Here is a 24,086-nt window from a genome sequence, read left to right as displayed (position 1 = left end):
GCAGTTTTGTGCAACAGATACTTGTTTGCAAGCGATTCCCCTAATATCATGCACTATTGTTAGGTTGAACCCTACTGCATATATTTCCAGGAGAGGGTCTGTCACTGTGGCAGCCCCTAAATTGTGGAATTCCCTCCCCCAGGGGTGCATCTAGCACCATTATTGCATCACTACTGCAGTACGCTAAAGACTAACCTTTGACACCAGTGATTTATATTTCCTTGAATATTTATGACCACACTTTAATAAAATATGTCTAGGCAGCTTACAACATGGAATATAATAAAAGCAATCTATAGACAGCATAATTAATATAATTAAAAACATCAATAAAACACTAGTAGATAGTGGACAGTTAAAAAGAGAAGTTCATATTGTGAATGCCTGTCAAAAACGTAGTTTTCAAGAGATCTGCTCAGTCCCTAGTGAAAATATACAAATATATCTGTTTTAGGACCCGCCCTTTTCTTCTGATTGCAATACAATTGATTTTAAGATTGGATTTTTACATTGCTGTAAGGATTTGAATAAAACCATAATAGTTGTCATAACAATAACAGTAACAATTGATCACAACAAATTAATAAGAAGAATATTGCCTGCATAAAATAAAAAAAAAGCTCAGCCCCCCTGGGCTTTCTTTTAAAAAGGCGCTCTGACTAACTAATTAATTAATCTCAATTTCATAAAGTAAAAAACAATATGCAACCCTCGACTGAATGGAAGGGACCAGCTCTTAATAGGATTGGAGAGGGGGAGGGAAAAATACTTAATTGCATAGTTCAGCTGGGTTAAGAAACATGAAAAGCGGGAGGTAGTGCAAAGTGTTAACTTGATTTAATTCAGAGCATGGCCCCTACACCTGTTGTTCTCAATATTCCCAGATCTGCAACATGACCCTCTGAGCAGCATGAGGTGGGAGGGCCAATGAGAGCGAGCCGTGACATTTGGCTGTTTGGTGCCTTTTGGTCAGTGGGTTGAGGGGAAGCCAAAGATGAAGTTTTCCTATTGCTCACTCTCACCGCCAGCCCCCCCCATACACACACAAGCTCAAATTTGCTTGGCATTCAACATGTGCTGACCTGGAAGCTCTCTGTGCTGATTCTAGATCAGTGGGATGTGTTTACTTAGCGAGGGGTGTGGGCAAAGCACTCTGCATGTTCAAATGCACATTTTTTTTTTAAACACTCCAGGTTTCAGAGAATTAAACCTGGTGGTGAAAGTTGTTTGGTTCATCCTTCTGGTTTTCTGTTGGCATGTACATGTCAGCTGTCATGACTAAACTGACCCAAGCGAAGACTTTTGGATCAACTCTGCTGTCAAATGTGTGCCTGTTTGCCCCGGTCTACTAGTGCTGTGGTTTTAAACTAACAGAAGTCTGCTTACTACATGGAAACAAAAGCCAGTGTTGAAATACAATATTTATTGTGATGGCTTTTTTGAAGCAGTTCAGACTTTATCACCCCAATGTTCTCTGGTGCTGACAACCTAAACAATTTTCTGTTCAACGCAGACTTACTTCTAGGTTTTTATCTTTCAGTATGGATGTTTCTTGCTGAAGCACTTTTAAACAATTGCACATATTATTCCTCCATAAGCCTGTCCCTGAGACTGAGCGCTCCCACTTTTCTTCTGATAGAAGCTTTGTGCCTTTCAAACAATTGCAGGGCAAAGATTAAAGTTCAGCAAGGAGATGCAATGAAAGGGAAAGCAACACCTGTTGAATTTCTGGCTGCCATACAAAGTCTCTGTCAAGAAAAGAGGTGGTGATCCTAAAGGTCAAACTTAAGTGTGAGATGGCTGGGATTTTCTTTCCCAGCTGTGGGCAAGGAGGCAATTTGGATTGGGGAGTTGTGGTCTCATGGCATGATCTCCACACAATATTGAGCATGTATATATTTGAGAAATGTGGTGTGGGAATTTTGGGCGGATAAAATAATTTTGGGAACTATTATTTATTGTTTCTTTTATTTAAGAAATTTCTATACCACCCTTCATCCAAGGATCACAGGATCACCTCTTAAGGTGCTTGGAATTATGGAATATTATGGAAAATAAATGTATGAGGAGGACAGCTAGTGCTATCCCAATCTGTCATTAGAGGGGTGTCAATTTTAGGTTCTCTCTGCTTCTCATTTTCCTGGTCTTGAGTTCAGTTCTTTAAAAAAAAAAAGTCCTCATCAGCATTTTTGTTTGTTGCCTTCAGTAATACATTAATTTATTTGCGCACTTTACCTGAACATGCACAATTTTGAGTCCCTAAGACAGCTGGATGGCATCTTGTACATCTCCTTCTGGCAACTCCTGCAGCCAAGCTGGTGCCAAACATATTGCTCTGCTTTCCTTTTGAGCACATCAGTGGGTTTTGTTGTGCAGCCCATGACCTCCGTACTCACTGCCCAGGCTTGCACCCCAGAGAGGTCACTCTGGTGTTGCTAACTTTTGAGGCAGCAGTTATGAGTAATCAGCCTCTGCAGCCACAGCAGGTGCTGTTATTCTCCTGTGGTTTGATTTTGCCTCTGGTGGCACACTCCCTTGTGAGATAGATGGAGGACAACAATTTGGCTGGAGAACTGCATTGCAAAATTCAGCAAATTTCAAAGGATGGCTGCTTTAGGATTTGCTTATTATTTCAGGCAGTGGGAATTCCCCTTCCTGTCACTGTTTGGCCTAATATGCACATTTTTGCAAAGCAAAATCCCCTAATAAAATTCATTTTTGTATGCTATTTTCACTAATACAGTGGTACCTTGGTTTTCAGATGTAATCCATTCTGGAAGACCATTTGGGTTACGAAACATTCAAAAACTGAAAACTCAATACGGAAAACTCAGTAGAATCATACCTTGGGATAAATTTGCTTCAAGTTAAGTATTTTCGGGTTGCGCTCCGTGGCGACCCGGAAGTAACGGAGCACGTTACTTCTGGGTTTTGCTGCGCGTGCACGCGCAGACAGTCAAAATGACGTCATGTGCATGTGCTGAAGTGGCGAAATGTGACCCATGCATGCGCAGACACGGGTTGTGTTTGCTTCAGGATGCGAACGGGGCTCCGGAATGGATCCCATCCACATCCTGAGGTACCACTGTATGGGAAACTCAAAACGGAAGCTGCGTGGCATATTCGACTTCCGGGATGTGTTCGAAAACCTAAGCATTTACTTCTGGGTTTATGGTGTTTGAAAACCAAAATGTTCATGCATTTTTACTACTATGTCCAGTTTAGAATATTATTTTTAGGTCATGTTACATGGCCTGAGAACTACATTGCAAAATTCAGAGATGTGCAGCTTTTGAAAGGTTGCATATTGTTTCAGAATGTGCAAATTAGATAGATTTACCTATCAATGCAAACAGAATCAAAAGCCTCCATCCCTATCTGAGTGTTAGTTCAATTGAATTCTTTGGGGATTTTTTCCCTGAGTAACCATGGATAGGATACGATAGGATTGCAATTTTCATGCATTGTAAACTCTGCAGCCAATTTTGTCTCCTTTTTTACGGGGAGAGGAAGCTGGTACTGTTTTCCTTTAAATCTATGTGGTCTATACCTGAATTTGATACTTCGTTTATGTCTCTGTGACCATGCTTGTGCCCTTACTAATTATCCAAAGATGGCTTTGACTTTCAAAATAGACATAGAAGTGCTCAGGTACAATTTGCTATTGGATGACACTTGGCAGAATAAGGAAGTTGTGTTTGTGCGTTTGTGTGTGTGTGTAATAGAAGTAAATGTCACATTTCTAGCAGGATTAAAAATTGTATTCATCAAAATGTCTTTGGCACCACATTTTGAAATAGCTGTATGTATTACATAAATTATAGGATGTTCAGTGAAGATATAATTTACATCCTTGAGAATCACAGGGATTTCATTGTGAAGTGGATTGAACATCCTCTAAGCACATCTTATTTTTGAATCCTTTCTCTGTGTGTCTGTAATTTAGGGCACTTAAGAGTGGCTGAGGAACAGACAGTTATAGTTGGAAAACTGGGCGCATTACAAAGGGGGAACAGATCAACGCCATTTATGTTGCATGTCATTGTGGGAACGCCAAAACTGAGTGGCTCTTGCTACATTCTGATTGTAAATGAAGGGGCTTTTTAAGATGGGAACTTGACAGCTATCAGTAGACTGGATATTAGAGAAACTCCATTTTAGATTAGCCTGTGATTGTCAAAACTGACTTAACTTTGGTATGGTATCTGGTTTGTAAAAGTGAGTGCAACTAACTGTGGCCCCATCTACCTTATACATTTAAAGCACCCTTATACCACTTTAATAGTAATGGCTTCCCCTAAAGAATCCTAGGAATGGTGATTTATTAAAGGTGCTGAGAGTTGTTAGAAGGCTCCTATTCTCAGAGTTACAATTGCCCGAATTTCCTGGGAGGATTGTTAAACCCCTCTGGGAATTGTAGTTCTGTGAGGGGAATAGGAATCTGTAAGGGGAATTGTAGTTCTGTGAGGGGAATCGAAAAACTCTCAGTGTCTTTAACAAACCACAATTCCTAGGATTCTTTGGGGGTTAAAGTGGTACAAGACTGCTTTAAATGTATAGGGCAGATTGAGTATATAAGGTTTTCTTCTAGTCCTTGCTCAAAAGAACATTGGCCATGCTTCAGTGCATGTCCAAACTATAAATTTGATGGCACTCTTGGCATCAGAAAGGCTACATTCTGCTTCTACCTGGAATAATAGGGCAACAGAGGATTGCCCAAACCATCACCAATATAATTTTTGTTAGAAGTGAAAGTGTCACCAGACTCATAAATTATATTTTCTTCCATGATGTTTGGGAAGGATGCTGGCCTTTGAACCTATTGGCTCTGATTATCCTCCTAGTTCCTTCATTTTTTCACTTGAATATCATGCTATTAAGGTGGGACACATGTTTTAAATTTCTAGGGAAAACAAACTGACATAACTTGTATCTTGCAGAGTACAGTAATTAGTGGAAATCTATGCATTGGTTATGATGTGTTTCAATTCCAATAACAAACCTGATGTGTTGGATTAATTTTTCACAGATGTCTGTACAACTGTTTAATTAGAGTGTGCTGGCAAAGGCAGTTCATTCCTTCACCCAACCTTCTGCGCAAGGCCCCTCTGCTGCTTGGGAGGGAGAGGGCAATTGCTGGGTCAGCCTTCCCCCACCTGGTGCTATACAGATGCTTTGGACTACAACTCCCAGGGGCTGATGGGAGTTGTAGTTCAGAGCACCCAGAGGACATCATGTTGGGGAAGGCTGCATTAGATTGTGACTTTTGGCTTGATTCACATCACGCTTAAGGCCCCCCACAGCCTTGCCTAAGAACTTTTAACTGTGCTGTTAAACGAAACAAAGCAAAAGGGACAGAAATGAAATAGATAAAATGAAAAGTGCAGTGGCTCAGGTGAGCTGTTTCAGTAAGTGAGTGGATGTGACCGGTTGTGGCTTTCTAGGACTCTGGCACACATGAGCCTTATAAAAGGTTTCCCATTTAGAGAAAGTGGAATGTAAAGAATGAGCACTTGCTAGAGGAATGGGCTACTCATTATGATTGCTGTACCACCACAGTGCATGGTGCTCTATGTAGTATAGGTCCCTGCCCTGAGGGGCTTGCAATCTAAAATTTGACATAGAGGAAACAATGAAGGAAGGGGGGGTAGTATTCACCGCTATGGTGGACTTTGGAAAAGGCAACCACTGTGAGTTTCTACCCTTAGACCAATGTATATGGATTACACCAGAGTATTCTGCAATACCTTGTTATAATTACACAATTGCTCTGACTTCTGCTATATTTGCACCCATAATTATACTGGCAAGCCGTAGTCTTTGAAACTTTGTTGCCTTGATGTCCTAAAATCATATGTAGTTGCTGCTTTCAAGCATACAAACACAAGACAACACAGATAATATTTGTATGATAATGAAAATATGTCATACTAGACAGTCACTGATGTCATGAAGCAATGCAATTTATACTATCCAAGCTGCAATTATAGGCACATTCACTTGGAAATTAATCCCCTAACCACAGTGGGGCTTACTTTCAAGTAAGTGTGATTAGGATTGTATTATAAATGGATATGCCAAACATGTAACATACACACACTGAAGCGTTGCTATTTTTTTCTTTCAACATTTACCACCTTGCTATGTTGATTTGACTGTGATGTTCGCAACAGTTCTATTTAATGCAGATATGCAAAATCAGCAGTAATGTGACCTGCCACAGGCAGTATATCTTTATTTCCTTTTTTAATGAGGTACGCAGTAATATAAGCAACTTTGATGTTCATCTAGCATTTATCATAAGTATCCTTAGGACATTTGCAGTAGAACTTTCTCAATAGGAAAAAGAGAGAGCGAGAAATGCTAACACAGGGCTACCATTTTATCTGTGCAATCCTAAGTCTTTCCCTACAATATCTGGGTCTATTTGTTCTTTTGCACAGGTGCTAGGCTGTCCATCTTCTGTAGAATGCAGGAGGACCTTGAGTGTGGATGATGGCATATTTTACAGTGGAAGGCGAGTAGGTGAATGAATCCCTGATGCTGTGGATGACATAAATAGGTCTTGTAATAGTGCTGCCAAAGTAAATATGTGGACAGAGCTGGCATTTGGTTCTGTTGCAGGGGCTGGTCCCTATCTCTGCATCTCTGCATCTCTATTATGTGGTTTGCTGCCACTGACAAGTAGCTGTGTTAGGTACCAAACTACCAAACCATCTGAACATTTACCTGTGACTCAGGATAACACTTCTGATAAACCTTATGCCATAATAAGCCCCTTAGCCTTTAAGGTCCCACAAAACTTTGCTGCTTTTGCTGCAAGAGACTAACGGTGCCATCCCACTAGAAATTCAAACTTAACCCAGAAATCTTAACTGCATTTGGGACTGAATATTTACATAATCATCAAATTGTCTATTCTTCTTATGCCATGAACCCAAGGAGATAGATTGTGCCAGATGGTGTCACCAGACCCCTTGGGAAACTCCGCAAAGGATGTTTGCAATTAGAGACCAATAAATTAAACTTTTGTATCATTTTAAACTATTTTTTTTTTTACAGCTCTTGTGAAGGATTAGCTAAAATTCTCCCTAAACCTATCGGAAGGGACTGTCTTCTAGACTCCCCAAAGTAAGGATTCCTAAATTATCTCATAAGTCCATTCAAGAAAACAAATGTTTGGTTTCCCAAAGTTTATTTAAACATAAATCAAAACAGATCGTTAGCCGAACAATGCTCATTCTTTTCCCAGGATCATGAGAAGCGAAAACAGGGAGTTGGGGCTGTTTCGTTCGTGGGAAAACACGCTGCGGAAGCAAAAAAAAAATAGGGGTATTCGCCAAATACTCCCCTGCACTGCTGAGCAAACCAAAAACCAAGAGCTAAAGGCTATTAAGTAGCATTTGCTGGGAGTGAGAAGATTGCTAGGCTGTCTCATAGTCTGTAATTGAGACATACCTGGAAGGGGCAGTGCCTTCCTTTAGAGGAACTCCTTATACTAGGGATGAGGAACCTATGGCCTCCTAGTTATGGTTCAACTCCAACTCCCATCAGCCACACCACAACCAGACGGGCCAATGGCCAAGGAAAATGGGTGCTGGAGTCCAGTAACATCTGGAGAACCATAGGTTCTCCATCCCAGTTTGAAAGCCATTATTGTAAAGCAATGGTGGGGAGTATTTTTCTGACTAGGGCCTCATTCCCTTGTGGGCAAATATCCAGGGGCCTCATGCCAGTGATGTGTGGGGTCAGAGTCAAAACCTAGAAAACTAAGGCAAACGCTATCTTTGCACAGCAGGTTAGTTTTAACACACTTTCACATGCCACTCTCTGAGCCCCATCCAGGCAACTAAGAGCCATGGTCAAGTTCAAGGACACATTCTAGACAGGCAAAAACAGTAAAGGAGCATAAAAAGTAGGCCTGGTAAGTGGTGTGGGCTGGGGAGAAGCCCAAGGATCAGAAAAGGGGAACTAGAGGGCTGCATGTGGCTCTTGGCTTGACGTTCCCCACCCCTGCTACTTAAGAATCTCTGGCATCCATCATTTTAGTCTCCACAATTTATTTTATAAGCTCTTTGTCAATATCTGATTTTTGTCACAGGCCTATGTTTCGCATGCATTCAAACAACCAGGTTAAGATCAGTTAAACATCTGGTTTAAAATATAGAAAATGAAAATGAAATTGTACAAAATAAGACATATTCTTTTTTTAAATGTCAAACTTATGTTTTAACCCCTCACCCAATTTTAAACCTTTTTATTGCTTTGGTGCTTTGGAGTTGAAAGCTATTTTCAATAATAATAATAATAATAATAATAATAATAATAATAATAATAATTTATTATTTGTACCCCACCCATCTGGCTGGGCTTCCAAAAAAATATATTAAAATACTCTAATACACCAAACATTAAAAGCTTCCCTAAACAGGGCTGCCTTCAGATGTCTTCTAAAAGTCTGGTAGTTGTTGTTCTCTTTGACATCTGGTGGGAGGGCGTTCCACAGGGAGGGCGCCACTACCGAGAAGGTCCTCTGCCTGATTCGCTGTAACTTGGCTTCTCGCAGTGAGGGAGCCACCAGAAGGCCCTCAGTGCTGGACCTCAGTGTCTGGGTAGAACGATGGGGGTGGAGACGCTCCTTCAGGTATACAGGACAGAGGCCGTTTAGGGCTTTAAAGGTCAGCACCAACACTTTGAATTGTGCTCGGAAACATACTGGGAGCCAATGTAGGTCTTTTAAGACCGGTGTTATGTGGTCTCAGCGGCCGCTACCAGTCACCAGTCTAGCTGCCGCATTCTAGATTAGTTGTAGTTTCCGGGTCACCTTCAAAGGTAGCCCCACGTAGAGCGCATTGCAGTAGTCCAAGCGGGAGATAACCAGAGCATGCACCACTCTGGCGAGGCAGTCAGCAGGCAGATAGGGTCTCAGCCTGCGTACCAGATGGAGCTGGTAAACAGCTGCCCTGGACACAGATTTGACCTGTGCCTCCATGGACAGCTGCGAGTCCAAAATGACTCCCAGGCTGCGCACCTGGTCCTTCAGGGGCACAGTTACCCCATTCAGGACCAGGGAATCCTCCACACCTGCCCGCCTCCTGTCCCCCAAGAACAGTACTTCTGTCTTGTCAGGATTCAACCTCAATCTGTTAGCCGCCATCCAACCTCCAACCGCCTCCAGGCACGCACAAAGGACCTTCACCGCCTTCACTGGTTCTGATTTGAAAGAGAGGTAGAGCTGGGTATCATCCGCATACTGATGAACACCCAGCCCAAACCTCCTGATGATCTCTCCCAGCGGCTGCATGTAAATGTTGAAAAGCATGGGGGAGAGGACAGAACCCTGAGGCACCCCACAAGTGAGAGCCCAGGGGTCTGAACACTCATCCCCCACCACCACTTTCTGAACACGGCCCAGGAGGAAGGAGCGGAACCACTGTATGACAGTGCCCCCAGCTCCCAGCCCCTCAAGACGGTTCAGAAGGATGTTATGGTCGATGGTATCAAACGCCGCTGAGAGATCCAGCAGAACTAGGAAACAGCTCTCACCTTTGTCCCTAGCCCGCCGGAGATCATCAACCAGTGCGACCAAGGCAGTTTCAGTCCCATGATGAGGCCTGAATCCCGACTGGAAGGGATCCAAATGGTCCGCTTCTTCCAGGCGTGCCTGGAGTTGTTCGGCAACCGCTCGCTCAATCACCTTGCCCAAGAATGGGAGATTTGAGACTGGGCAGTAGTTGGCCATCGTGGCTGCATCTAAAGATGGTTTTTTAAGAAGCGGTTTAATAACCGCCTCTTTCAGTGGGTCTGGGAAGGCTCCCTCACGGAGGGAAGCATTCACCACCCCATGAAGCCCATCGCCCAGTCCTTCCTGGCTAGCTTTTATAAGCCAGGATGGGCAAGGATCAAGGAGACAAGTGGTTGGTTTCACTCGTCCAAGCAGCCTGTCCACATCCTCGGGGGTAACAGATTGGAATTGATCCCACACAACTTGACTAGACAGGACTCTAGCACTCTCCCGCCCCGGCCCTGCCCTGCCCCCACGGTGGAGTCTACCTCTTCTCGAATCTGAGCGACTTTATCTGCAAAAAACTTTGCAAAATCATTGCAGGAGATCATGTGGCCCGTACTGGGCCCTGATGGAGCAGGTGGTTCCGCTAAATTGCGAACCACCTGAAAGACTCTCCTGTTGCTGTTTTCCGCAGATGCAATAGAGGCGGTGAAGAAGGTCTTCTTCACTGTCGCTATCACCACTTGGTAGGCTCAACATTGAGCTCTAACCCATGTCTGGTCAGATTCAGAATGCGTTATCTGCCACCGGCGCTCTAGCCGTCTCAACGATTGTTTCATTGCCCTCAGATCCGTGGGAAACCATGGGGCTGTCCGGGCTCCATGCAATCGGAGAGGGCGCTTCGGAGCCATACAGTCAATAGCCCTGGTTAACCCCACATTCCAGCAGGAATTAAAGATATAGACTTTGCATTTAAAATTACAGGTAAGAATATATTTTAATTTAAACCTAATAAGCCACTCTAACCTATAAGCCAGAAAACTTTTGCATGGGTGGTTGTGCAAAAGATAAGTTAAGAAATTGAAGGAAAGGTTTTCTATCATCAATATTTGTGCTAGAGCACTAGGACAGAGAACTCAGGCCATCTTTCTAATGATGGTATGAAGGATTGGATCTGCATGTAGCAGATTGGATGGCTAATTCACGGTAGGACATTCTCAGCAGAGACTGCTATAGACATTGAATAACAAATTTCCCTAACGTGAAAAGGCATATCGAATGAAGTTTGCAGCAATACAGACAAACTTCATGACATGCCTATAAGTAAGAGACGACTTGATTTGCTGAGTGTATCTAACCAGGTGGCGCTACCTATTAAAAACTAAAGTGGTCTCCATCCTGTACTTTACAACTCTACAGACAAATCCATCATGCTCTTTGACAGATAAATTAAATTGGATTAAAGCCATTCAAGGAGTGCAGATTGTATTCCCATTGGACTGTTACAAATCATGGAGATTTCCTCCCATTAGTTTTACTTCAGCTTCTTCCCACCCCGGCTATCCTACAATGGATGGATAAAACCTAGCTACAAAACAGAAAGGAAAAATATTCAGCACACATTTCTGAGGCTACAAAATTTTCCAGAGTAGATTTATTCAACACATGTTATCTGTTAAAGTTGGACAGCAAAATATACATTTTCTGCTAAATAGGGATGCTAGCAGTTGCCCATGGGGCAACAGGAGATTTCTGGATCTGGAGATTAGAGGGCTCTAGCACACAATTTAACACATACAAGTCTTGATTAAATTCTAACACTTATTGGACCCAGGAATTTAGAGGAGTCTGGCACTCACAAACTCGTTATATATATATAGAGAGAGAGGGGTGGTGGTGGAAACTGTTGTACGCTATGTTCCACTTTCAATATGGAATTATACATGGTACAATTAATTAAGGATATGCCTGTATATATCTATATCAATATATCACAGATAGCTAACGTCATGCTCACCAGATGTTGTTGAACTACAAGTCCTATTATCCCTGTCCATTAGTTATCCTGTCTGGAGATGACAGGACTTGTGGTCCCACAGCATCTGGAGATGACATCTGGAGGTCATCATGTTGGCTACCACTGGTGTATAGATTTAGTGTGGTTGTGTCTTCCTTTTCACTGAATTTAAAGTGTTTATCACTCTTTTCTATACTTGCGTGGATCCTGCCTTATTGAGATTTCTGAACACTTAGCTAAAGATTAAAGACAACAGTCTCAGCATCTCTTTGGGGTTATGAGTACCAGCTCAAACCTTTCCTTCCAACTGTTTTTCTTATTGCAGCATGATTGCCTGTGAGAGATTTTGTCAACACGCATAGGTGGGAAAATGAGGCCACCAGCTTGTTAAACAAACAAGAAGGCCCTATGCCGTTCCAGAGAGAGAGAGAGAGAGAGAGAGAGAGAGAGAGAGAGAGAGAGAACCAAGAGAACCACTGAGATGAGATTTCCCATTCCCTTATCTTTTGTGTTGAGATTTATTAAGGTTTTGAATCCCTGAAGGTAAATCTATACTATGTACAGTGGAAGCCAGAAACAGGAACATTTTACCCATACTGCCTACTAAGAGAACATAACTTTAAACACAAATCAAGATGTTGCACATCATTGCCCTTTGCTCAGTTAATAAACCACTACTTTTCATTATTTTTTTTTTCATTTTTATTCATTCACATTAGTATCAAAAAACCCTATAATTTCAACTTCATCTACAATTCTGTCAAAATGGAATGATTGGATTTGTGCAGATGATGGGCAGTCTGAGACGTTTTTGAATTGTGCACAGGCCGCTGTATAAGAGTAGATCTTGACCTGTCCTGTACTATAGAATAGGAGCCAAGTAAATTGACTTCATATAGTGCAATTCTACATGCTACACTGAAGAAAATCTAACAGAATTCAAGTAAATGGGCATAGGGTTGTAACTGTTGAGAACATGTTGGAGGTGGAAGAGCAAGTATATGCAGGAAATATAGTCTAGTTTTTAAAAGTCATTAACATTTTTAAAGTCATTTATCAATTAAATAAAAGGAAGAGCAGATAAAACTAAGTTGGTGCACCAATAAATCATAAATTACAAAGAAAGAAATCAAGCCAGCTTGACAGGTCAAGGTCAAGGTAAAGAGATCCCTGACCATTAGCTCCAGTCGTGGCTGACTCTGGGGTTGCGGTGCTCATCTCGCTTTATTGGCCGAGGGAGCCAGCGTACAACTTCCAGGTCATGTGGCCAGCATGACTAAGCCGCTTCTGGCGAACCAGAGCAGTGCATGGAAACGCTGTTTATCTTCCCGCCAGAGCGGTACCTATTTATTTACTTGCACTTTAACGTGCTTTCAAACTGCTAGGTTGGCAGGAGCAGGGACCGAGCAATGGGAGCTCACCCCGTCGCGGGGATTCAAACCGCCAACCTTCTGATCAGCAAGTTCTAGGCTCTGTGGTTTAACCCATAGTGCCACCCGCGTCCCTGGTGGAGATTAGCACCTCACAAATGGTCAGCTCTGCAAACTTTGGTACTGGTGTTCAGCGGGCAGGGGGAGATATTTCCCAATGTGTGAAAACTTGGATGGGAAACAAAACAAACAAGAGGAATATTTCTAGGGAATTTAACATAGAAACTAATAGATCATATCAGTCAAAAATTTCAAGCCTGCATTTAAAATATGCATTTAAAATACTATTTTTAAAAAATCTTTCATGTCTCTTTGTAATATTCTTAATTTGGTGTGGTTTAAATTATTCTTCTGGATGAAATTCAAGTTTCATCTGCCTCGGAAGTCTGTGATCGTCAGAGAATTATTGAGGTGGTGACAGCACCTGAGTTCAAGTAAAAGTTGAAGCAGGGGAAAATTTTAAATAAACAGTGCTGACAACTCTTTCATTTTGATATTGTGATATTTGGTGTTTCCAGAGCTTGATGTTTTCCATATGCAGCTGTGTAGCAGCATTAGGCAGGATGTGATATTTCACAATTACTATTCTCCCTAGTAAAGTACTTCCAGGGATATTTAAAGTCTTGTCTTCCTATGACTGCATGCTACATTACAAGTGTGGACTTTAGTGATCTAAAGATTATCCAGTTTGGCTTGCCTGCATACCTAAACATTACTATATTGCTTCATACAATATTGCAGCTTGCATTTTGTGACTACTGCTAATGCATGTAAAATGCTGAATGGCAAAATGTCTGTTTGTAAAGAATTGCCAGCATAAAGAAAGCATTAGGAATTTTTTCCTTTACATAACAGCACGATATGTTCTGCTGAAGGGTGAAATATGATGGAATAAATGACTGGTGTCCTATACCTATATATAGGATATGCAAGGTTTCTAATGTGCAAAATCTTATTTCAAAGAATGTTTAGACATTATTTTACAGAACAAAATGCACATTTTGATTGTATGGACCATGGTATGCCCAGTGCTTAATTTGTCAATATTAAAAGCGGGAGAACCAACGTTTTCGAAAAGCCATATATCATATACTTGTGGTCCTCCAGTTGCAGAAACCCCAGCCAGCATGGTCTCTGGTCACAACTGATAGGTTCAGTGGTCCCACAACATCTGGAGGACTGCAGGCCCCCACTGCCGCATTTCAGCTTGCCAGACTGAACAATACACCCTCTCCTCCACCTTTATACTGTTCTGCTGACCCATTCCCAAGCCCATAGGACCCATCTCCTAGGGGCTGAGCTCTCTTTACCCCCCATAAAATATTTGAGGGGGGCAGCCCCTCCAAGTTGATAGGCATTGCCATTCAAATTGTGTGTGTGTGTGTGTGTGTGTGTGTGTGTGTGTGCGCGTGTGTGTGTGGAGGAGGGCTGACCTGGAGACCCCCAATATTCAATTTGGCACCCCGCCCAAGCCAATTTCAGGCGGTGCGCAGGGGGAAGAGAGGAGGTAAAGCCATGTTGTACAAGCAGAAGTCCTTTTGCTGGGCTTCTACTGGAGGGATTCATTAGATGAATCCTACCCAAGGGTTATTAACCAGCAAGGCTACCAAAGATGTGTAGAAAGATTTTCATGGTGTATTAGAACAAAAGTGATTGGTTCATACAGCAAACCATGGGTTGTAGCTGACATTTGGAGACCCAAATTTGTTCAGATATTTGCACATTAGGCACAGCAGATATGTTCATTTAAAATGCAGTAAGGAATGTGGTTATTGTATATTTAATTATACTGTGCTGCTCATGCCTCATACCATCCAGCCATTATAGAAGAGTTACTCCCTCCAGTAGCAAATTCAGGTGGTGAATGCCAACAGAAGGGGAGTCAAGAAGGAGTCACTGAAAAAGTGGATGGTATCAACATGGGTGGGGAGCCTCAAGGTTTACAGATGCAAAACACAAAACAATGAAAGCTCCCCACAAACATCCCAGTGGGGATCGAGCATGTTCTGTGGCTAAGGCTTTGAGTGTCAATTGGAAAAGGGAAATGAAAATGGCAGAAGTAGAATGCCTGGATTGGGTTCCTTGCAGCTTATCCTGGAGTAAGGCATGGATTACAGAAGGCCTGAACAAGAGCCCTATGGCTAGGAAGTGAGAATACATTTTAGTATTTTGTTGTGGGTCCCACTTGTTACTTGTTAACTATGTTCAATCTATTGACACTTAGCTGGTCAGCTATCAGTGCACCTGATGGATGACATATTTTGTTCTAAGGACAAACAATATTCCAGTCTAATGTCAAGGAGGCATTCTTACGTGGCCATGATTACAAGAATTCTTGACCTTCCCTATTCTTAAAACACACTTTAAAAACCAAAAATGCAGCAAAACCTGAACCTGCTTCATCATCACTCCTAATATCACCAGCTGGAGTCCTTTGCTTCCTTTAACATCACTCCAGAGATATCTGGTGGGCTGCTTGAAGGAATGTCAATTCATTCCTTTCAGAAGAAAAAGTGTCCACTTGTGTACAGTTGAGCAACCTGAAACACACCTGGCAGATGTTTTCCAGGGGAAAAAATGCCTTGCAGCTGTAAAGCAGTGTGATGGCTCCCAGATTCATCATTCCCCACTTCTTTTCACATAACAATGATTTCTATGACCTTTTGGTCTGCGCCCTCCATCAAGAATTCATAGAGGCACTAACAGTTATAAGCCACACTTAGTCCTACACATGCTGGAAGATTCTGGCTACTCTGTTCCTACGATGACTTGCAACAGCCTTCCCCACCTGGAGCTCTCCAGATTCTTTGGACTACAACTCCCATCATCCCTGACCATTGGCCATGCTGGCTGGAGCTGATGGGAGTTATAGTCAAAACATCTTGCTAGTACTAGGTTGGAGATGGCTCCCTTTCCAGGACTGCCCTCCAGCAGCAATGTTATTCTTTTATTTCCATTGGATTCTTTTCCATCTCCTTCATGAGGCCCCATTAATAATAATAATAATAATAAATTTTTATTTATACCCCGCCCTCCCCGGGCTCAGGGCGGCTTTGCTATTGTAATCCCTCTTTAAACAGGCCTTACTCGGCACTAGCATCTGTGTTATCGTGTAGCATTACAACACTTTGATGCATGGAAATTCTCCTCCATGCAGTAACAGATTGCATTTCCAATGAAATTCCTGAATTTCTGCTCATAAAGCAAAGGCACAAATGACGTTACCAGCCAGTAGGCCATTTTTCTATATTGCCTACAACCAATCAGTTTGGCAAGGATAGATATAAGGAGGGGAGATGGTATCCAGACAGGCAACTGGAGTTGTTCAATCAATATTCCTGCATCATATATGTGGCATCTAAGATGTAATCAACTTTGATCACCATTTTAGGCACCGGAAAGGAGGAACACACACCAGACTCATTCCATATGCTTTCTATGCAGAAAGCTCCTTGTTCAGTTCCCAACATCTTGTCTGAAACCCTGAAGAGTGATTGCCAGAATGCCAGCCATTGTAGGCAATGCTTCAGCTCAATGTTTGGTGTGATGCAGCTTCCTATGATACTAGCCAAGTAGGCCATCAGCGCTGTGAGCAGAAGAGGGCTTTGTAAGTGCAGCAACATCTGAGCAGCCATCTGCAAAACTGGCTAGTGTCTGAACTGGAGCCTCAGTCTTTGCAACTTCCTGGCCCAGCCTTCCCCAACCTAGTCTCCTCCACGTTCTTTGGCGTATACCCCCATCATCCCTGACCATTTGCCATGCTGGAGGGCACCAGGTTGGGGAACACTGCTCTAGCATATCTTTACATTCCATTAAGCAGCTCTCATTGTTCCACGTGCCAAGATTCCGCCTGGCTCCATCTCTCCTTCTACTTAACTGAGCCTCTCACTTTATCCCAGTCTTCACACATCTGCCTTCTTTGCCGAGCTCCTGAGCAGTCTTATCTCTCCAAAGGGGCTATTACATCTTGGCTGTGATGTGCCCCTAAAGCTCAGACCAAAACCACACTACCAGCTGTTATTATGCCCAAGTTAGCTCTTACTGTCAGCTAATTGCCAGTCTATCAAGTAGGACATTTTCCATTTAGATACAATTAGGTGCCATTCTCCAAGGCTGTTTTGTTGATGCCTCCCTGTAGTGACATAGAGAACAGGATCCCCAGCTTCCATGAAAATGCCATGAGTAGATCATTTGGGAGGCGGGTGAGGTGGGATAAACAGATGCATTAATTTTTATACTTACATGGTTGTCACCTGACTATATATCCCAGATATTAGGACAAAGCTAGTAAAAATGTCATTTGCTATTGTGGAGAGCCCCTTACTCCTCACTACTTACTTACTTACTTACTACGGAGGGATGTCTCATACATTAGTTTGTGTCCTTAGCTATGACCTGTTACTTAGCTATGACCTGTTTTACCTTACCCTTTATAACCACTGACACCACACATCTTAATATCATCTATTTTCTATCTCATTTTAAGTACCGGTAGCTAAGGATAAGAATAAGACAAAACAGAGATGCAAATATAGAGGGGGAAACAAAGGAGGCTATATTTTATTTAGATGATTTATTAATATAAGCAGATGGTGATGGGTCCTTAATAAATGAGATAAGTTAACACTATAAATTTACTATTACTTTCAGATGAGGCTATGTGAGCTTCATTTCCTCCCTCTATTTAAACCTGAAGCCAGTTCCCCTATATCAGTTCTCCTATATCCTACTTGGGGCAGTTAACGCTTATCAAGTGGGCACCAATGACTAGTAGTCTTCAGTCAGGTCCACACTTCCCCACCTTTGGAGTCTCTCAGGACTTCTGCCGCTGTCACCCCCCCTGGTCCCACAACCACTGTTGCTTCAGGTCCTCAGCAATCCTGCTTAAATTTGGTTGTTGAAGACTCCTCAAGGCTGCCGCTGGAGTTGCAAGTTCTTCCTGGTAAACCTGCTGAGCACTAGCTAGTGATATCAATCACTGGCTCTTCTCAGACTTCCTAAGTCTCTCTGAACCAACCCTTGTCCCTTGACACACATTGCCTAACTCTAATTTCCAGGTCTTCCTTCAGTTGCCGTGGGGAACCCAGTCAGATGGGCAGCTTATAAATAATAAAATTATTATTATTATTATTATTATTATTATTATTATTATTATTCAGCTGACCAACAGCCACTCTCAGCAATTTTCCACCTTGACTGGAGCCTGGCTCTTTAATTCTCTCCAGCCAGGGCCAACTTAGCCAATCATTTCAATTTAGGTCGAATTCTGCCACCTTGCCGGCCTATAAGCATTGCCCAATAGGATGAGGCAGAATGTAAGCTAACAATGATAAATTGCAGCTGCTGCCACTTTCTTGACTACCAATCTTACATTGGCTGTGAGAGACAGCAACAGTAGCAGAGGAAGACCTGACCTATGAAGACCTAACATCTGGCTGTTCTAGCAAACCAGTTCCAGACTGCAGAGTAGCAGCTGGAGCACTGGAGGGAGAGAACTTTGCCCTGCCATAGTAACTGTTGTCCTGCTATATATAATGTCAGCTGCCACAAGAGCTTCATTTAGTAGGTGGGGTATAAGCATGCCAAATGAATGAATTCAAAACTCTTCAGGCAAGCTCCCTTCTTGACTTTCCCCACTGGGTTCTTTTTCCTGCTATAGCAACATACTGCAAACATACATAGGTTTCTTAAACATGGTCAAATTCACTGGTGTTCTTAATATAAGCTGGTTGTTACAGTGGACTATTTCAGCTTATTGGCAAATGATATGGTTGACCACCAGAACAAAAGCCACTGATCCACAAGGAGGCACTGATGATGAAATTTACTCATGTATACGCATAAATATAATTCATTTCCAGGCTGTTTTGTGCACTTTGACTGGCATGACACCCCTGAAGTGCTGTGTGCAAATAAAACTATTTATTTAGGCTTTTATCTTAACCATGCATTTATCCGTTATTTAAGTGCATGTAATCAGTCAAGAACTGCAAAGCAAAATATCCCAATGGGAAATGTAGGCTCTACCCTTCGTTTAATCAATATGCCCTTCTAGTGAAATTATTGATTGGAATGTTAGCACAATTCATTCCAGTTTTCTCCTCTTACCTTTCTAAACAGCTTGGGGGGTGGGAATGAGGGGGTTGAGAAGAAAGTCTTCCAGTTTGACTTGAAAATCTACCTATTTGCATTGTAAGGAGCAAATTGCAACCAATTTCCCTTCTAATATAGAGACTCTATGTGAGATACGGTACAATTAAGTATATAGTACTGTCTCTCTACAGTTGTGTCACACTGTAAGTACTTTTCAGACATTAATTTGAGGGTTATTTTATTCTATTTATTTATTTATTGAAGGAGGGAAATACAGAACACTTAATCAGAAAAAAATTCTAAGCAGTGTACATAATAAAATAATTATCTATAAAACCATTTTTTTAAAAGGGGGGGGGAACCAAATATAAATTTTAAAATTATCAAGAAAACGCATATTCTGGCTGCATAAACACCATCCACTTAAAGCACATGGCTTCCCCCCAAAGAATACTGAAAACTTTTATTTACCCCTCTCAGTTCCCAGCACTCTTAAAGAAACCAAACCTACTGTTCCCATGATTCTTTTGTACACAGCAACAAAAACTTTGTACAAGTATACATAACTAAATTATGTCTGTATAGCCTTGCAGAAATAATAAAAAGTTTTCAGTAGGCATCTATATAGTGAGGTTGCCTGCCTAATGTTAATGAACACGTGGTGGGGGAAATGGCATTGTGTGGCTATTCCCTCCCCCCCACAGGTGGAATAAATGAAGACAACGGACACAGAGTTTTAGGTTAATGGGCGAAAAATGGCCACAACTTTATTGATTACAGGAAAGAAGGGTATTGGCTTTAGGCATTGGCCCTAACCGACTATCCGGTCTGACCGGGAAGGGTTAAACACCAACAGGGGGAGCCACCCGAGATGCATATCCCTGGGCGCTCCCCAAGGGGTTACCGCTCGGGGGCGCGCTTTAGGCCCTAGCCTCCGTAGGTTTCGGACGAGGCGTCGCCCCTCGGAGTCCTTTAACGAACTACCCTTCAAGCATTGGGGGAGGTGATGGCGTTCCTCCCCCCCAACCTCATCTGCATGATAATACCCCGGCCAATGCCTACCGCCACCGAGCCGCAAGCCGGCTCGCCGCCAATACCCTCAGACCTGTAACCAATCCCTAACGCCTTGAAAATTATCTGCCAACCAAATAGCATTGCCAGCATCAGATAGATGCACGCCATCCCAGTGATAAAGCATTTCCTTGTCAAACCGTATGCACGCCATCCCAGTGATAAAGCATTTCCTTGTCAAACCGTATGCATGGGTGCTGAATGACCCGACCGCCCCATGCGGCCACTCTACGAGCCACCGAGCGCTCCACAATCCTCCTAGCTTTGTTCACAGCCACGGGTTTTTCTGCATCCCTTTCCAACATCGCCTTTCCAGCAAAGATGACCAGATTATTGTAATGTTTTCATGGGATGCCCTCAACAATTCCAAGTCATTGATAATGTTCCATATCAAGTCCACCCCTTTCCTATACGCCAAGTCGTTCTCGCTCAGCTGGATGACCATGGCACTGGGTGGGCCCTCAATGCCACTCCCACCCAGGGCTGCCACTCTACGCACCACCGCCCAATGCCAGGCTTTCCTAGCCCTGTTTATGGCTATCGGGCACCTGCAATCTCTCCAAACCCGCCTCTCCATCCACGAGGCCCCAAATAAACTAGTAGTGACGTTTGGGTAAGAGGCCTTAAGTTCCTCCAAGTCACTAAAGATATGCCACATCAAGTCGACTGCCTTTCTGTAAGCTAACACTTTTCGCCTAATTGGATATCTAAAGCATCTGGGGGCCCCTCCGCCGCCTCTCTGGCCCTAATAGCGGGCAACATTTTTTGGCCCAGCGCATTCTCCTTCAAGAGATCCAAGATATATTTATGTAGCTAAGGTGCGGCCCGAGACCGGAATTGATGGCGCGGACCCTGGCCCAATGCACCATGCTGTGCCCGATTATCCAGATGCGCGCCCTCGTAGCTCCTGCACCCTAGGTCCCCATTAGCGGCATGGTTTATATCCCAGTGGACGGTGCAGGGCCTATACTCCAAATATGCATCACAACGTCACCTGAAAGCAAAAGAAGGTAACAAAGCCAGGTCAGGTATACTGTGAACAATCACAAGGTCTTATGAATATATCCTTTATATGCATCAGACTTCCCTTAATGCATCAGACTTCCACTGCCCCCAAGTCCTTCATCCTTTCAGATGAGAGTCCCAAATGCACTGCTGTGGTGGCGGCCCCAATCCGAAAGGAGTTAACCATGAATTTAGCTGAGGGTAAACCTCAGGCAGCAATCGCCCTTCACATAACGTGCATGGACTGATGCCGTGCAAGGCCGGAGCCATCCCAATGTTCGAGGAATGGACCTGAGACGGTTGGTCCCATGTACATGAATTGTTTAGTGTCCTTTACTGCTGATCGGTTTTGGAACATTGGACATGCAGGACTAAATTGGATCTGAACAAGGTCAGGTCTCTCAAACTACCTCGGGCAATGGAATCTGGTTGGCCCTTACAAACCACTTCGCCACTGCGCATAGCGCCAAAGGCAATGGAGTATGCAGCTGTAAATAACTGGGCCTTGTCCTCGGACCAACAGATACTTCTTAATTTTCTTCCTTCTTGTTTTTTTTTTTTTTTTTGGTTTATTATTATTATTATTATTATTATTTTACATTTATTTATTTATTTATGAATTAGCATAGAATGTCATAAGTTAAGGGCCTTCTACCATCACTTTTAGGAGGCTGCGGCCTGCGCCAGCCCCACAGTGCCCTTCACACTAAGAAGGCCACACCAGGGTCTCTGGATTAAACAACCTTACAGAAAAAAGAGATTGCCGCCTACTGGATGTTTAAGAGTCTTTGCTGCACGACCCAGCACTCTCCAATGTACCAAGTATTGCAGAGCTTCAGCCTTGGTAGGAGGCGTGTGAAGCTTAGGATTTTTTAATTTACCTTGAGGTGTGTCAAGCGTAGGTTTTTGTTTTTGTTTTGTTTTTGTTTTTTGTTTTTTTTTTGTTTTTACTATTATTATTATTGTCATTATTATTATTATCATTATCATATTTTATTATTATTATTTTATAAGTTTGCCTTGAAACTCCATAAAGTCCACCCAAGCCCTTTTAAAAGATCTAAGCGTGGGCTTGGCTCCTGAAGCTAATACTCCCTTCAGGACATCATGTTCCCAAGGCTCCAAAGGTGCTCCCGGAATGGCTGTGGCAATTCGCTGCACCTGTGCATCCGTGATGCCCTTGTTAACCCCAGGGGTAAATTTGTTAGAGAAGTAGATGTTTATTTCTAAGCACTAAAGGTCAAAGGCCCGGGACAGGTTTGCCACTCTAGGAGTGCGATAATTGTTTAGACGGGACACTTCCCGAACTGATTCTTTGGTTTGGGGGGGGGTTCCCCGAGTTAGGGGGTAATGAAATGAGGATCCTGAGGCCATAAGAGAAACTCTTTGCTGCCTCTATTTTTAGGGTATCTATCGAGAAGGGTTCTAAGAGGTGAGGGCTCAACAGAAGAGAACATGCCAGTCAAGGGCCAAATTAATACCAGTTTCTGGCTGTTCTTTTTGGCGGGTCTGTGAGCTTTTCAAGACCCCTGATGGAAATGCCCCCTGCTGCCCGGAAAAGGCTGTTTACCTTTAAAACACGAAGACGCTGGGTGGTTACCTAGGCACTTCTCACATTCATGCACATACTTACAATTTGGCCCTTGGCACACACCCGTGTTGTACTCCCAGCAAACCTCATGGTGAGGGACTCGCTTGGCTTCAAATTTTCTGACTTTCCTTTTCCCACATAGGGACCCATATGCTCCATCCAGTAATTCTGGTCGCTCGGAACACAGCAGGTGGTGGGCAGCAGGAAGCTTTTCTGAATCGTCCTCGGCATCAGAAGGCTTACTTCTTTTGCTCTTCTTGGCCGAATGCTTCTTCTTACTTAGACTTCTTTCTCCCTTCCACAGCATTCCCTGTGGAATACTGGGAAAGTCTGGGGTATACTGAGAGGCAGAAAGGTTATAATTGTAAGCATGAGCCCTACCTCCCGAGGATCTGTCATTGGAAACCCAGGGACACGTAGACTGTAATTATGTGTGAGGATGCATAAATGGATTGCTACACTGCTGCGGTGGCCGCGGAGGTGCCAGGGTGGTCCACAACGTTAGGTGGCGTATCCGGGATGCATTTATTAATATTTTATATTTATTAATATATATATAAAGATGCTTCCTACTTCATATTATAATATCTCATTCAAACCCCTGCAATGCAGAATATGCTGCGGTCCCGTACAGGGATCAAACCAGCAACCTTGGCATTATAGGCACCATGCTCTAACCAATGAGCTATCCAGGCTCTCTAGAATTGTGTGGGACCCCAAGGGTCATTTAGTCCAACCCCTTGCAAAGCAGGAATATGTAATTGTTCCATACAGGGATCAAACCTGCAACCTTGGCATTATTGTCGCCACGCTCTAACCAACTGACGGTTCCGAAATATATGTAAATTATTTATTATTAATGAATTTTATTTTATTTTATTTGTTTATTTATATATTTATCTATAGATTTGTTCAATTAATTAATCAATTTAATCTTGGTATGTGACATCATTCCACTTATTCTCTTTTATTATTATAATGTATATTATCATTATTAATTTTTATTTATTATAATATTTTTTTTAAAAAAAATTATTAAATTTAAATCCACTTATTTTATTTATTATAAGTAGTCTTTCTTTTTTATTATTCTATAATTTATCTATTCATTTTTATTTATTTATTTGTTGTTATTATTATTCTATTATTTATTGTTATTGTTATTTATTACGATCTATGACAGTATTTTTTTGTTCAATTAATTACCACTGTAAGTAGAATTAATTGATGATGCTATAAATTGTCTACCATAACTAATGATGATATGCTATAAATTGTCTAGCATAACTAATGATGATATGAAATAATTATTCTTCACTTGACTGTTTGGTTTGTATTTGCCTATAAATTTATTTATTTGCCTCCTAACAA

The 24,086-nt window shown here is 42.4% G+C and overlaps 1 long non-coding RNA gene across 1 annotated transcript in view; it reads right to left on the bottom strand.

Annotated features, from left to right (window-relative positions):
• The window catches only part of LOC307216094, a 387,485-nt gene that overhangs the window by 226,577 nt on the left and 136,822 nt on the right, over positions 1-24,086 (bottom strand). The window lies entirely within an intron of this gene.

The sequence above is a fragment of the Podarcis cretensis genome (assembly GCF_951804945.1).
Source record: "Podarcis cretensis genome assembly, chromosome: 5".
NCBI classification, from domain to species: domain Eukaryota; kingdom Metazoa; phylum Chordata; class Lepidosauria; order Squamata; family Lacertidae; genus Podarcis; species Podarcis cretensis.
The sequence above is the reverse complement of the archived record's forward strand: the minus strand, read 5'-3'. Positions and strand labels throughout refer to the sequence as shown.